We start from the raw sequence: 16681 nt of genomic DNA, 5'->3' as shown, positions 1-16681 counted from the left end.
ACCACTGTAACTGGTATGATTTTCTTACCCGGGTATAGAAAATGAAAGACATTTTGGATTTGAATTGGTATATGATGATTTTCTGTCGCGACAGTATTTATGGAAGTGTACTTGAGATTGATGAGAATTGATTTATACAATGATGAGTGTGATCAATGATATCCTGATTCATCAGGGTATGACATATACTGCTTATTCTAGTGGTATGGGACACTAGAAAAGGTAGTATGTGGATGACGGCAGGCATAAGCAATGTTGTTTAGTTTCATTCATTTTACTATATGCTATTTTTTGACACAAATTTCTAATCATTTTTTTACAAGTATCGTTTGCAGATTTCTTATATTTGCAATTGAGGACAATTGCTTTCCAACAGAGAGGTATGTTATAGAATTGATATTTATCCATTTATTGCAGCTGACAGGTGGCAAAAGCATTAGCAAATAATGGATATGCAGAAGGATATTATATTTTATGTATATTTGATTATTCAAGTGCTCTTTATGAGCTTTCACCATTTATGAACGGCCGGCCAGTTTGTACTCATTTTTGGGCATTCAAGAAATCTATAAATAAATATGTGCAAGAGGGAAATGCTCACTCTTGCACGGGGGGAGATTGCACCCAGTGTCTGAGTTATTCTTCTCCTCTCTTCTCTTCTCTCTCGTCATGCCAGTGTAGTACTCCATTCTAGGAGGTGCACCTGCACGAGCCGTATTACACTCTCTCGCTCTCTGTCTCTCTCTGTTCGTGATTATGCGTCTATGTGGTTGCCAGGTATGTCGATTAGTTTGTTTATGGTTTGTAGTATGCTATTTCGGATATTTTGTAGGGAACTCCACGCCTCCGGCTGTAGCAGAATTTGATTCTTTCTTGAGATCAAAGCCTTCGGTAGCATACAGATGCCCACTGAGGCAAAGCTCGATGCATATGAATGTAAGGTTTCCAGTTTCTAAAACCTTATATAAAGCTTAATTCAACTGATATGATTATTGAAAAAGCAATGTAGAATTCTCCGACCGTGGCAAATATTGGTATTTTTGAAATCTTAACCACAGCAAACCTTGGGCTAGAAATTTTCAGAATCAGATTCCGATAAAATCTGGAAAAGTTACGGGCCCTGAAAGGTTACACTAGGAATTCAATTAGTTAAGTAAAATTGGATGGTTTCAGTAATTATTATTAACAAAGACTTTCTTATCCTAAGGTTCTAGAAATTACTGATATTTCCAATTTTCATCATTAAAAATCAATAAAAATAGCAAAAATCGATTCTGGAAGCTGAGGGGGGTTGTGTGGGGTAATCATGAACTCTCCCAGACTAGATTTACCAGCAGGGGACATTTTTTGACTTGTTGGGGACTGCTTGAACTGCAAGCAACTGCCTTTTACACCCTGTGATGAGAGCTTGTGAGTGCCAGAAAACTATAAATAGGACCCCTTGCTTCACAAATTGGACAGACTCGGAGCCTTGACACTCTCTCTCTCATCTAGAGAGAACGTACGCAGAAATCACTAGAGATTAAGCTCTAGTCGATTAACTTAAACGGTAATTAGCCTAATCCTTCTTAATTAGCAAGGCTAGATTAATCTATTTTGTTAATAAATCAAAGACTAGGCCTATGTATACTCATAAAACCTCCCTTAATTAATTATTCTATGCTGATTGTTGTAATTAAGCTTGGTAATGTTAAGCTAATTAATTATGCTATCATATTAGGGTTGAATTAGCCAAATTAACCATGAATTAATGGGAAATATATTAATTAAGCTTAGATTAAGTTGAGGTAATTATAAGAGCTGCATTAGATAGTCATTAAACTAGAAAAATTATCCTATAATGTTTTGAGTAATTTTCCTAATTAATTAGGCAGAATTACACTGGTTTTTAGACAAAATTAATGGGGAAAATAATCAAATTGATTCAAAATGATTTGATCTATTTATCAGTGGTTAATTATATGTTAGGGAACCAGTGATAATTAGAGAAGCTCAGATAATTAATTTACCTAATTACTTTAGCATAAATACTTTGTTTTTAAAACAAATTAAATAGGGGAAATTAGTAAATTGATTTTAATTGCTTTGAGTTATTTATCAGTGGTTAATTATATGTTAGGGAACCCTTGATAATTAGGAGAAGCTCTAATAATTAAGTTACCTAATTACTTTAGCAAAAATACTCTGTTTTTAAGACAAATTAAATAGGGAAAATTAGCAAATGCTTTGAGTTATTTATTAGTGGTTAATTATGTGTTATGAAACTCATGATAATTAGGAGAAGCTCATATAATTAATTTACCTAATTACTTTAGCAAAAATACTCTATTTTTAGGACAAATTAAATAGGGGAAATTAGCAAATAGATTCAAATTGAGTTGATTTATTTATCAGAGCTTAATTACATGTTAGGAAACCTTTGATAATTAGGACAAGCTCCGATAACTAATTTTATCTAATTACTTTAGCAAAAATACTCAGTTTTTTGACCAAATTAAATAGGGGAAATTAGCAAATGGATTCAAGTTGAATTGAGTTATTTATGAAAGGTTAATTACATGTTAAGAACCTGTGATAATTAGTTCAAGCTCACATAATTAATTTATCTAATTACTTTAGCAGAAATGCTCTATTTTTAGGACAAATTAAATAGGGAAAATTAGCAATTAGATTCAAAATGACTTGAGTTATTTATTAGAGGTTAAATATATATTAGAGACTTCTTCATAATTATGGGAAGCTCAGATAATTAATTTACCTAATTACTTTAGCGGAATTACTTTCTTTTTAGTACAAATTAAAAGGGGGAAATTATCAAATTGATTGAAAATGTCTTGAGTTATTTATCAGAGGTTAATTATACTGTAGGGAACCTGTGATACTTACGTTACCCTCAAATAATTAGTTTACCTAATTATCTTAGTAAAATTACATTATTTTAAGGAAAAAATAAAAGAGGGAATATAGTAAATTAATCCAAAAATACTTGCTATAAATATCAAAGGTAGAACACACCTTGAGAAATCCATGATAAACACCCCAAACTTAGATAAATAGTTTAGGTATTTATGTTCAATAAAAGTAACCGATTTTGCGTATAAAATAGACAAGGGAAATTAGTAAACGAATTTATCTAATTACCAAATAAATACCTGAGGTCCTAAATCACTATTGAAGAGTGGAAAAATTACCTCAGCATAAATGGATGGTATAATAAATTACTATCAGTAAAATTTTACCTAATTTATACCATAAAGTATAGGAGGAAAAGGTTATTAAACCAATTTATGAAAATTACTAAAGATAGAACATATTCAATTACAATTTAGGGAGAGTAACCCATTAGCGGATAGAAATTTATAATTTACTAAGGTTAAAATGGAAGATAGACTAAGGAGAAACCTAGTTAAAAGACTTCCCAAATTAAATGGTAATTATGGGAAATTACTTATAGCATAATTAAGTTACAGGAGGAATATCTCATCAAATTGACTATTAAAGATACCTACTTACTCCAAAAATCCTTATTTTTTGGTAAAGAAGGAAAAAGAAGATTATTCAATTAAACTTCTAATGGATTAAGTCTTTTTATAAGGCTGCCAACATGGCTTCAAAGAGAACCAGGGAAAATCCTCTTGCTGAGGAAGAGGATGTTAGCAACAAGCGAAACAAAGCCACTAATGACCATGAGGTTGGGCCTAGCCATAGGCCGACTGAGGAAAGTTTGCAGGCTCCAACCCAGCAGCAGATGGTCGACCAGTCCCAGGTGGATTTCTATTTTGTTCACTTAAAATCTTTTAAAGTTTATTTTTAAGTTAGCATTGCATACGTAAAGTTAGGAAGGATAAACTGGCTGAAACGGAAGGTAACTTCCAACGTGGATTTGTTTATAATGTAGGAAAGAATTGTTTGGGTTAAAACTGGTTGAAATAGGAAAGATATGATTGATCATCCTTAAAACAGCTTGTCTCAAGACACCTCCGACTCCTTAATATAAATTGATGATAATGATTGGCTTTCTAGCCACGGATAAGTCGGTTACCCCCATGAATGATGAGTTTCTACTCCGTTTCATGTCTTGATGTTTCTACATAAGTTAGGATACCGTTTTTTAATCCTAGGGGAGCCGCCCGGTTGTATGAGCAACTGGTTTGGTGCATGGGCACCTGGAAACTTGGATGGGGGTTTATCCACTCTGGATTTGAATAAGGAATGGGTGTCGTTTGTCACCCTTAGGTGGTCTTGAGACAAGAAGAGTACTGGTCATGGTTATTATGGATAATGTTTTGATTGACAGTATCCTGTCTTAAGTTTAAAGATGTCTGTTTTCTAAAAGAATGCTTTCAATGCTGTCTTCAAGGAATTATTGTGATGGAATGTTAAAAGAAACCATTATTTTAAATGTTAAAACAATGTGATAATAAGTTAAATGAATCTTGTGTGAGTGCGGGGTGGTAAGTGGGGATTGACTAAGGTTGTCAATCATTGACCGGTGGACCTGATTAGTCAGGTAACTATCCATTCCCGCGCACTAAAACGTTTTAGAAACTTCTTCACTTGGAAGAGGAATCCACCAACGGTTGTGCCCTCACATATGTTAGGGGGAAAAAAGCGTTGGCTAAGGAAACCATAATCTGAATGATGAAGTTATAGGGCCGAAATAGTTTTTTTGGACTTTTAATACGTTGTCCTGTTTCCGCTGCGAGACAGGACTAGGTCTTCTTCTAAGGCTATAGACTTAAGCCATTGTCAATGGTAAAGGTCTATTCTTGGATTTTTCTTGTTTAGAGACTCTGAGTTTTATCAGACCTAGAGACCTGTCAAGGATCCCATCTCGATCTTGGTATTGGCGGGTTGGGGATCTCACAATGAATGTGGGAGTTCAAAGGAAACTTGCTTCTTTTTTAAGCTTGAGCCAAAATTTTCCCCAAATTTGAAGCCGTGGATCTTCTTTTGGAGGCTTTCTCTGCTCGCGGGATTGGTCGCTTAACAAGCCTTGGGGAAGCACCTCTTAGGAGGTTGAGAGTGGCTTCTTGGTTGAGGAGAGCAACACGGGAAGGGGGGCCAAGTGAAGCACTTCCTTGTGGTGCTTTAGAGGCGTGGGAAGGGGGGCACAAGAGGGGCAAACCAGAAATTTTTTCAAAATGCGGCTTACCACCTTGTAGAGATCCGCCCGTTGGATGGTCGGAATAGTGGACAATAGCGGACGAGCACCGGTGTGCATACAAAATAGAGCCGTTGGACGGTCTTCAAAGGCATATGGCCAGTTTTGGTCATTCGGACCCGGCGGGGGACTTCAAAATGCTTTTGAAACAGCCCTCGTGTCCACCCAAAGGGCACCCAGTTTGCTCTACATGTGGCCTCTCAAAAATGGTCAAAACCCCTAAGCATAGGGTGTTCCCACCACACATGGGGCCAACTTTTGGGGATATTTGAACCTTTTTGAAGACTTATTTTCCTACAGAGGAATTTGTGGGCATTAAATGCTTTGTAGGTACACACACACACATTTTCGAGCCTCTGCTATAGCAATTCCAGAGAGTGAGGGTGTGCAAGAGAGAAAAATTAATCGAGCTCTAGAATTTGCAAATGAAGTGTGGTTTTAGCATGGGTAGGCTTGACGAGAAACTCTTGAATGGGGCTACACACACACACACATAAGTGATGAATTGAAATGGTGATGCACTTGTGAGTAATGCTATGTACAAAAATGATGTAAAAATGATAAGATGAATGCAAAACACACCTTATGATGAAGCTTAATGCTAATTAGCTTTCTAATTATCTAGGAGAGTAGTGCCCCAAGGGAATCAAACGTGCTCACGGAAACTACAACAACAACAAAAATTGGCCGTGTTCCTATGGGCGTCTTTGAGAGTGGTGTCCTTGCCTTGGTAGCCATATCCTTCATTTGGAGCGGAGAAATCCACTATCTGTGTTGCGTACTACAGAGGCGTGACCCTCTTTTGTGGAGTAGGTGATTGACGTTAGTGGACCATGGTGTCTACTATTGTGCGTATCTTCAAGGCAGGTGATCCTATGGAGCCTGGAATCTACCATACTATTTATGATTGAACACACAATGGCAAGATTGTATGCATCTATTCTTGAGCAGCAATTGAGCAAATGGGCAAAGAGTGATGGCATACGGCAATGGGACATGCCAGTTTTTGGTGAGGCTTCTCTACTCTTTACCATATTCTTACACTCAGAGCCATCATTGAGGAGGGTAGGGCACATGGGAGACGGATTTATTGTATCTTTGTGGATTTTTGCAAAGAATTTGACACGGTGCGCAGAGCCAGATTGATGCACAAACTACATGAGATGGGAGTACCCATTTGGTTGATTTGGGGCATCATGACTCTATACAGCACTGGTGGGACATGTACACACTCTAGAGGGGATATCTAATTTAGTTCAATCCACTATTGGAGTGAAACAAGGTTGTCCATTGCCTCCTACTTGTTTTGGTATGTATATAGACAAGGTTTCTATTTACATTAGCACAGAGGTTGATAGAGGTACCCAGCTGGCAGGGACATGGATTCCATTCTTGTTATATTTTGATGATATTGTGCTAATCTTTGACTAAATTGAGGGTATGCGATGGCATTTGGATGTATTATATAGCTTTGTAGAGAATAGTGGATTGTCTCTAAAGCATGGTAAAGCTAAGGTTATGGTGTTTAACACCACAGAGCAGTCCCGGAGAGTTTACTATGTAAAAATTACATATAGCATGTGCAAACAAGAGGTATTTAAATAATCCCTTACCTTTATATATTCAAGTATTATATGTACCCCTTTTGTATGCATTTTTTGTAAAAAAAAAACTAGCCCTTATGTATGAAAATTTTCAATTTCTCAATTAAAAAACCCTTTATGTAAGTACATTCTTTTGTAAATGTACCTAATTATAGATCCCTTATTTTGTTTGCATGTGCTATCTTACGTATTTTCTAGTGTACACTTTGGGACAATAGTGGATCAAGAGATCAACACCTACATTCGGTTGTGGTCAAGAGACTATGGCATACAAAGATGCATACACTTATCTTGGGGTAGTATTCAATGTGCCAAAGTCTTCTTTGAAGACAGCAATAGAGACTAGACTAACCAGAGCATATGTGGTCTTGGTAGGATTGGAGCCCGATTGGAGAACATGTGTTCACAGGTTCAGCTCCAAGAACCCCAAACAAAGCTCTGGCACTTTGATACCTTGATAGCTTCAACGATTCTCAATGGGGTTCTAGTTTGGGGACCCTTTGTGGGTCAAGATGGGTGGAGAGGTATGGAGAGGCCCTTGGTGTCTATGTTCTATTGATTGATTAGATTCAAGGCCTCTGTGACACACAAGATCATTGGAACGGAGTTAGCATCCCCCTCTATGGAGAGAGAGGTCCTTACTAGATCAGACTCCTTTATACGGGATACTACTAGAGACAGATATGCGAGATTGTCCCCCCTTGAGTCCTATTAGACAATTAGCTTTACAGGGGGACACATCATGCTAGTAGGCGTAGATGTCATCAAGGTTTCGGATACATGGATTTAGCATGGACAACTTGCCTCCCCTTGATACACCGTATCATTGTCTCTGACATAGGTGGAGATTTCTAGACTCATTCATCTACTTCCCCAGTTGTGCATCTCATTAGCTCTCATGTACACACTCCCCATATGTTTTGAGCTAATGTATCATGTGATGAGGACATTGATCATAAGGAGGATATAGGTTAGGCTTCCATACGTGCCCACTCTAGGTATCCTAATTTATTTTTATTTTTATGTTACCCTGATAATGTACTAGAGTCACACATGGTTGTAACCTTTTGGTTTGATAGGTCATTTTCTCCTCAATGAAGAAGTTAGCACCCCATTTCATTTCATCATCTCTCTCTCTCTCTCTCTCTCTCTCTCTCTCTCTCTCTCTCTCTCTCTCTCTCTCTCTCTCTCTCTCCTGTTTGTGTGTGTGCACGCGTGCCTGGCAAAGGAGAGATGGGGGGGGGGGGGGGGGAGGAGAGATGTGGGTTTCTGAAGAGCGATGGCATGGGGATAGGCCAAAGAGCTTCAGTATAGAGGAGATGGAGAAATTTTCTCAATTATCGTGGGAGCAAAAATGGCTCACCCCGATAAAATTTGGGTCTTTTTAAAAAAAAGTTTTTAGCGTCATGTAAGCGACACCATTGCTTATACGATGCTTTACAGTTTGCAAGCGTCTGAACATCGCAAAATGTGACGCACCTAGCCATGTATTTAGCAATGCTATTAGCGATACATATATTATTTTTGGGGGAAATTATTAGGTGTTGCTTTAACGACTCCCGTAAAGTTTGCAAGCCTCCCTCCTTACAAAGTGCCCTTGTAGTGGTACATTAAATTTCAGTTTCCAATTTTGAATTTATTCTTCTGCAAAATATTTTATAATACCAACTTGATAAGCAAATATTGATCAGGTCAAGCACAGATTGGTAGTGATAGCCATTTTTTGGCTATTCAAAATTGCCATAGTAAGCTATCTCACCCTATTAAATCACTTAAACAATGTGGTTATCCTGACCATTTCACTGTGCATAAGCTTGTGTGAGTTAGGGGACTTTCCCCATATCTACTTAAAAACCCTCAATTAGCTAGTTGTTGGGCTAGTTGAGTCAAAAAAAAAAAAAAAAAAAAAATAAAAGTATATTATGGCCTTTTTTGTGTGTAAATATTTCATTGTAGATATGGCCTAGCTATAGGGATTTTTTAATAATTATATGGTATTTTATCTAAATTTATACCTAGGTGTGTGTTTCATTAAACCTATGTACGCCTTCTTTCATCCTCTTGCACCATAAGTATATTTTTTCGCCAATGTATACATACTCTATCCTCATATTTTTATTTTATACAAATCACCCCCACATTTTCACCCTCACCCTTGTGAAAACAAAAAATCGATTTCTACTCACTTAGTCACGTTTATTATATTATTTTCATTTACTTGCATACCTTTTCCTCTTCACCCAAAATAATACAAAAGAGGGACCATTTCATATGATTCCAATATCTTTTTCCATATCCATAATTCTTCCATATTTGTTTTATTATGTACTCATTATTCTAACACTTATCCTCATTGAGCTAAAATCCATAAATAGTCTATATACTAGTCCCACCATGTATATATTTCATTATTCACCAACAATCCTCCTCCATGCATGTGTAAAGATAATTTGGATGTTTTGTATCATGATATGACAAAGGAGGGGATCACTCTTGGATGCATTGTGCAGATTCAACAAAGGAGGGGGGCACTAATAGACTTTTGCAGACATTAAAAAAGGGCTTTTTGGTAAGATTTTGGGCGCCTATCTCCGCTCGCAATTTGAAGAAGTCATCAGCAGAAAAAATTTAGCCCATAAGTGAATAATCACCTCAATTTGTTTCATAATTCTTGGAGCTACCATCAGTGAGATATGAATTTTATAGTGGACCCCAGTCTGCCCACTTTTTCTCACAAGTCACCCCTTCTCTCACTTCTCTTTACACTTCTACACACACACACACACACATTCCTTTCCATCCCTCACTCAAACCTGCAACTTTCATGGCTTCTTTCCTCTTCTTCACCATTCCCATCTCTCCCTTACTCCATGGCTCAAAAATTATCATCTCTACACACATATAGCTCAAATTCTCTCTCTAGAATCAAACTCATATTACCATAACCTCTTCATCCTTTCACAAAAAGAGAAAAAATCAGCAAATAACCAAGCTCAATCTCTACAAAAGGGGGATTTTGATCATGGAAAGATCAACTTTTCCATGGTTACAAGAACTACACCGACAAAGTTCTACAACCGTTTCATTCACTGAAGGAGATAGATTAAAAATTCCTTTTCCATCTTGTGGTTTCCATCAAATTGTGTATATTCTCATCCTTCTCTTACTTTTTATCATTGTATAAATAATGTAATGCACCTTGAGTGCATATGTCATGTTTACCCCATCCTACTAACTACAAACTACTATCTCTTATGACTATAGAGATACCAGGAAACTCAAGTTTATAAGTGGAGAGGTTCTAATAGAGGGTCCTAGAGGGAAAATTGCAAGCATCAACATCTAGAGAGATTCCTGAGGTAACAATTGAGGTGATTGAATAGTTAAATGAATCCTTAAGAAACTTGTCAATTCATCTTGCACAAGCTGTAGGTCACAAAGGACAAACAAAGAAAGCAGAAGAGCGAGAGCCACAACCTAGGCGACTTTTGCAATGTTGAAATTGCAGAGAGTGTGGACATGGGATGTATAATTATCCTTGGCCCAATGGGGAGCCAGGGAGACCTAACTTGAATTACCCAGTCATGAATGTAGGTGAAGGAACTAGTCGAAAACCAAGGCTTCTACAAAGGCCAAATGGAGCAAGACCACCTCCTAGACCACCTCCACGAGAAGTGGAAGGAGTTCCACCTTTGCCAGACCCAAATGTGCATGTGGTGGTAGAGGTGAAAAATTCAAAAGAGGTTGACATGGAAGCAAATGGCATTAAGCGTGGCCGAGGAAAAGGTAAGGAGAAAGAAGAAGTTACGTCACAAAGTGACCATGGACGAGAGAAGAAGGCGAAGGAAATCAAGGAAGCCAAAAGGACTCGATGTCATATTATCAACCTCCAAGACTTTCCTCTTGGACATGGTATGGCTCCATACAACTTGTTGGAATACATGAGAGGTCAGGGTCCTGATATCTCATGGCCTCAATTTCTTGCATTATGTCCACAAGTTAGGCGGGATTTAACAAAGGCAGTTAGCACTAGGAGAAAGGTAAAAGAGAGTGTGCCTGTTGTAAAAATTGTGCAAGCTGAAATGAATGAGGATATTACACCTGTGCTAGATTTTAACATCAAAGGAAGGTTGGTTAAGAAAGGTCTAGTGGCTGGGGATGCACAAATTGGCATCATAACAAAGGCACTCATGCAGACTAGGCATGTACATCCATGAGACACATGAAATCATAGTAAAAATGGCAAACAATAGCAAGGCTAGGTGCGTAGGCATTTGTAAAAATATTTTTGTGGAGGCCTTTGACATTAAGAAGGTGGTGGATTTTTATGTTATGTCAACCAAGGGAAGTGGCTATCCATTTATCCTAGGAAGACCATGGCTAATGAAAATGAGAGCTTTGCAGGATTGGAAAAGTGGAAAGTTGATTTGCAGAAATGACAATCATAAGAAGGTTTTGTTTGACATGAAGGAGCAATGTCAAGAGGAGCTCCATGAAGAATCTTTGCAAAGTGAGACAGAGGAAGACTGAACTGATAGCACTTCAAAAGAAGAAGGTAACGGTAGCACTATGGAAGAGGAGTCTTCCATCGAAGTCATGGGGGTAAGGTTTAAGCCAAGCAACCAAGAGACCTCTTGTTAAGGTTTGGAAGAGGTAGGTCCTCAAGAGAACCAAGGTGTGCAAGATGAAGGAATGTTAGAAGGTATGTTGTCTACAATAGTTACAAAGGACAAAAGAGAGCAGTTCAAATGCGTGCTAGGGAAGTTTCCTAAGCTTTTTGCTAAAGACTACACCGACGTGTGTGGAGTAGATGATGCTCAACACAAGATCGAGCTAAAGCCAGAGGCCACACCTAAGGCTCAAAAGCTACAAAGGCTAGGAGTCATCAAGGAGCAGGCTTTACTCAAGGAGGTAAGAAAGCTTCTAGTAGCATGTTTCATTTATCCAATGGAGAATTCAGAGTGGGTCTCTCCTATTGTTGTCACTCCCAAGAAGAACAGCAAGTGGAGGGTGTGTGTGGATTACCGTCCAATGAACGAGGCAACAAAAAGAGATCACTTTCCCCTCTCATTTCATGATGAGATACTAAATGAGGTAGCTGGTCATGAGAAGTACACTGTGTGTGATGGCTACTCATGTTAATATTTAAGTAGGGATTGCATTGGAGGCTCAATTGAAAACAACCTTCATCACTCCTTGGGGTTGTTATGCTTTTAGAGTCATGTAATTTGGCCTGAAAAATTCTCCTGCAACTTTCCAATGTTTCATGAACATGGCGCTTCAAGCATTCTTTGGAAAGTCAATTAGGGTGTTCATTTATGATTTCTGCATTTATAGCTCAAAATCATTGCATCTACAAAAGGTAGAAGAAGGTTTAAAAAAACTTTTCAACATGAGAGGTCAACTCAACCCCAACAAGGGCCACATATGAGGATGAAGTGATCTTGCTCGATCACAAAGTTTCTTACAAAGGCATCGAAGTGAATCCTTCAAAGGCAAAGGCTCTTATTGAGTTACCATCACCCAAGAGTCTTAAGGAGGTCATCTCGTTCATTCAAAAGGTGAAGTATATGTCACACTTCATTCACTTAGCCTCAAAGTTACTTCACTCTTTGCAAAAGTTGACACAACAAGTAGAATTTGCATGGTCTGATGAGCTTGAAGATTACTTTTGTAACATCAAAGTCATTTTTTTAGAGCTACCAACACTCATGCCTCCTTGTTGGGAGTACACATTCTTTGTTAGCTCTAGTGTAACGAAACAAATGGTGCAATTTTATTACAACAAGATCACCACAGTACCAGGATGTAGCCCATCTACTTTGCTAGTAGGGTCATGAATGCTTCGGAGAGAGGCTACATGGAGGCAGAACTCATGGTGATTTCTCTCATGTTTGCGGTAAGGAAGTTTAGATCCTACTTGCTACCAAAACCTTTTGTGACTCTCACCACAAAAAAATTGTTCCCTTGGGTGTCATCTCAAATGAATCTTAGTACTATGATCTCAAAGTGGATTATGGAGTTGCAAGAGTTCCAATACTCTTTCAAGGTATAAGATAGTGTGTGCACACAATTGGGAGGGATTCTCACTTATAGGGTACATGAGAAGGAGATTAAGGTGCTTGAAGTAAAGACCATACCATTGCCACCACCAAAAAGTATTCCTAATGCTTTTACCTTGTTTTTTGATGGAACTTTTTGACGAGCCACAAGAAAAGCAGGGGGAGAGCTAGTGTTTCTCAACCCAAGTGGAGAGGTGGTCATGAAAGATAAGGTCAATCTACCAGGTTCAATTAGCAACAATGAAGCAGAATACAACACACTACTTAATGGTATAAGATGTGCATCAACCAAGGTATACAGCGTCTCATGGTAAAAGGGGATGCACTTCTTATTGTGAAGCAGATTTAGGCATTTGGGCATGCAAGAATGAAAGCCTACGGACAAAAGTTCATGCCATTCGTAGGTTGTTTAATCAATTTGAAGAAGTGCAACTATATCATATTCCTAGGAAACAAAATAAAGATGTCAATTTACTTGCACAACAAGCAGTTACATGTGTTGAGAAAGAAGTGCACGTCATCATGGTGGCAACACCTGTCAAGCAACCGAGATACCAGGGATTGAAGTCATTGTCTCTCATTATTGGCTACATTTTGGAGGGCGAGTTTCCACAAGACTTGACAAAAGCTTAGAAGAGGAGACTCATGAAGAAGGCAAGTTTCTATCTCCTCCTAGAAGGATCCCTCTATCAAAGAGGGAAGGATCAAGTGTGCAGAAGAGTACCAACTATCGAGGAAATTCTAGCCATTCTAAAATGTTTGCATGAAGAGGCATGTGGTGGTCATTTTGCCCAAGAGTTAACCGTGAAGAGGATTTTTCTTGCGGGGTATGTTTGGCCAAGCTTGAATATGGATGCCCAACATTGGTGCAAAAGCTGTCACAACTGTCAGGTAAATGTAAATAGAAGGTTGGTGCATGGCCAGAGGCAAATAGTGCTTGCAAATGGACCCTTTGAAAAGTGGGGCATTGATGCTATGGATCCTCTTCCTAGAACAAAAAATTGGTAAACTCTACATTCTAGTGGTTGTTGATTACATCACTAGGTGGGTAGAGGCTCAAAGTGTGGCAAGGGTAAATGGGAAAATAGTGAGCAGGTTTGTCTATACTAATATTTGTTGTAGATTTGGCACATCGCTAGAGATTTTTTTTGATAATGGTCAAGGGTTCAAGAAGGGTTTACTCACAGAAGTTTGTGGAGAGCTTCACATTCTACATCGTCATAGCACACCCTACTACCCACAATCAAATGGTTTGGTAGAGAAGGCTAATGGTGTCATTGCAGGCATCATTAGAAAGATGGTGCAAAACAAGACAAATTTGTGGGATGACTTCTTGGATGGTGCCTTGTGGGCATATCAAACCACATATAGGGAGGCAGCAGAGTTCACACCATTTCATTTCGTGTTGGTCAAGAGGCTTTGCAGCCAATTGAACTCAGCATTCCAACAATACGGCTTCATAGCAAAGCAGCACAAGATAATCAAGAAGCATGGATGGATCGACTTCTTACCTTAGTAGAACTTGAGTCGAAAAGAGAAGTAGCCTATGAGTGCTATAAGAGGAAAGCTACACAAGCAAAGGGGAAGCTTGACAAGAAACTGAAGGAAAAAGGTATCAATGAAGGAGATCTTGTGCTAAGGTATGACAATTGACTCGATAATCATTTTGATGCCAAGTTTGAAACTAGATGGCAGGGGCCATACATAAAGGCTTTCAAGTCAAGTTACTATCAGCTTATGGACTTGGCTGGTAAAGAGCACTCCAAGAAGGTAAATGGGTAGCTCAAGCCTTATTTGAGTCGCCTTCTACCAAAGGATCTACCAAAGATCTGTCAAAAGGAAACTATCTCATGTAAGTTTTATTGCATGAAGCATGAGTGTAACCCGAGCCGAAATGCCAAGGGACCAAACAATGAAAATCTTGTCAAGGACTCAGAAGCACTCTCTTTGGAAAAGATGTTTTATGATGGTACATGAATATACTATCATCCAGGGGGAGGGCTAATGATAGTCATTTTTTGGCTATTCAAAATTGCCATAGTGAGCTACCTCACCCTATCAAATAACTCAAACATTGTGGTTATCCTCACCCTTTCACTTTACATAGGCGTGTGTGAGTTAGGGGACTTTCCCCATATCTCCTTAAAACCCTCAATTAGCTAGTCACTGGGCTAGTTGAGTCAAAAAAATGAATAAAATTAAAAAACATATATATTATGGTCTTTTTGTGTGTAAATATTTCATTGTATATATGGTTTAGATATAGGGATATTTTATAGTTATTTTGGTATTTTATTTAAATATTTATACCTAGGTGTGTGTTTTCTTAACCTATGTACGCCTTCTTTCATTCTCTTGCACCATAAGTATCTTTTCTTCTTTCACCCAAAATAATACAAAAGAGGGACCATATCATATGATTCCAATATCTTTTTCCATATCCATAAATATTTCATATTTTTTATTATTACTCATTATTCTAACACCATGTGCTCATTGAGTTATGTACTCATTATTCTAACACCATTATTTTTTTGCCAATGTGTACATACTCTAACCTCATATTTTTCTTTTATACAAATCACCCCCACATTTTCACCCTCACCCTTGTGAAAACAAAAAATCAATTTCTACTCCCTTAGTCACGTTTATTATATTATTTTCATTTACTTGCATACCTTTTCCTCTTTCACCCAAAATAATATAAAATATATCATATGATTCAAACATCTTTTTTCATATCCATAAATATTTCATATTTTTTATTATTATGTACTCATTATTCTAACACCATGTGCTCATTGAGTTAAAATTTGTGAATGTCCATACACTAGTCTCACCATGTATATATTTATTTATTCACCAATAATCCTCCTCCATGCATGTGTAAAGATAACTTGGATGCTTTGTATCATGATATGACAAAGGAGGGGCTCACTCTTGAATGCATTGTGCAAATTCAACAAAGGAGGGGGGCACTAAAAGACTTTTGCAGGCATAAAAAATAGGCTTGTTGGTGAGATTTTGGGCGCCTGCCTCCACTCAAAATTTGAAGAAGTCACCAACAGACAAAATGTATCCCACAAGATGAATAATCACCTCAATGCTTTTCATAATTTTTGAAGCTACCATCAGTGAGATATGAATTTTATAGTGGACCCCAGTCTGTCCACTTTTTCTCACAAGTCACCCCTAGTCTTCTCTCACTTCTATACACACACACACACACGCACACACACTCATTTCTCTCCATCCGTCACTCAAACCTGCAACTTTCATGGCTTCTTTCATCTTCTTCACCATTCCCATCTCTCCCTTACTCCATAGCTCAAAAATTATCATCTCTACACACATATAGCTCAATTCTCTCTCTAGAATCAAACTCATATTACTATAACCTTTTCATCCTTTCACAAAAAGAGAAAAAATTAGCAAATAACCAAGCTCAATCTCTACAAAAGGAGGAGTTTGATCATGGAAAATTCAACTTTCCAATGGTCACAAAAACTACACCGACAGAGTTCTACAACCGCTTCATTCACTGGAGGAGATAGGTGGAAAATCCCTTGTCCATCTTGTGGTTTCCATCAAATTGTGTATATTCTCATCCCTCTCTTAATTTTTATCATTGTGTAAATAATATAATTCACCTTGAGTGCATATGCCATGTAATTTTTCCCCATCCTACTAACTACAAACTACTAACACTAATGATCAACCCTTCTTGTAAATTGCACCCTCTACTATCTACTAGAGTAGGCACCTCCAAGTTACTCATCTCTCTCTCTCCTTTTACTCTCAGTAATTCTTTCCCTTGAGCCCATGTCCATGTGACTCAAGGGATAAGGAAG

The sequence above is a fragment of the Adiantum capillus-veneris genome, chromosome 9 (genome assembly GCF_014529385.1).
Source record: "Adiantum capillus-veneris isolate H3 chromosome 9, ASM1452938v2, whole genome shotgun sequence".
Lineage (NCBI taxonomy): Eukaryota > Viridiplantae > Streptophyta > Polypodiopsida > Polypodiales > Pteridaceae > Adiantum > Adiantum capillus-veneris.
Note: the sequence above shows the minus strand (reverse complement) of the source record.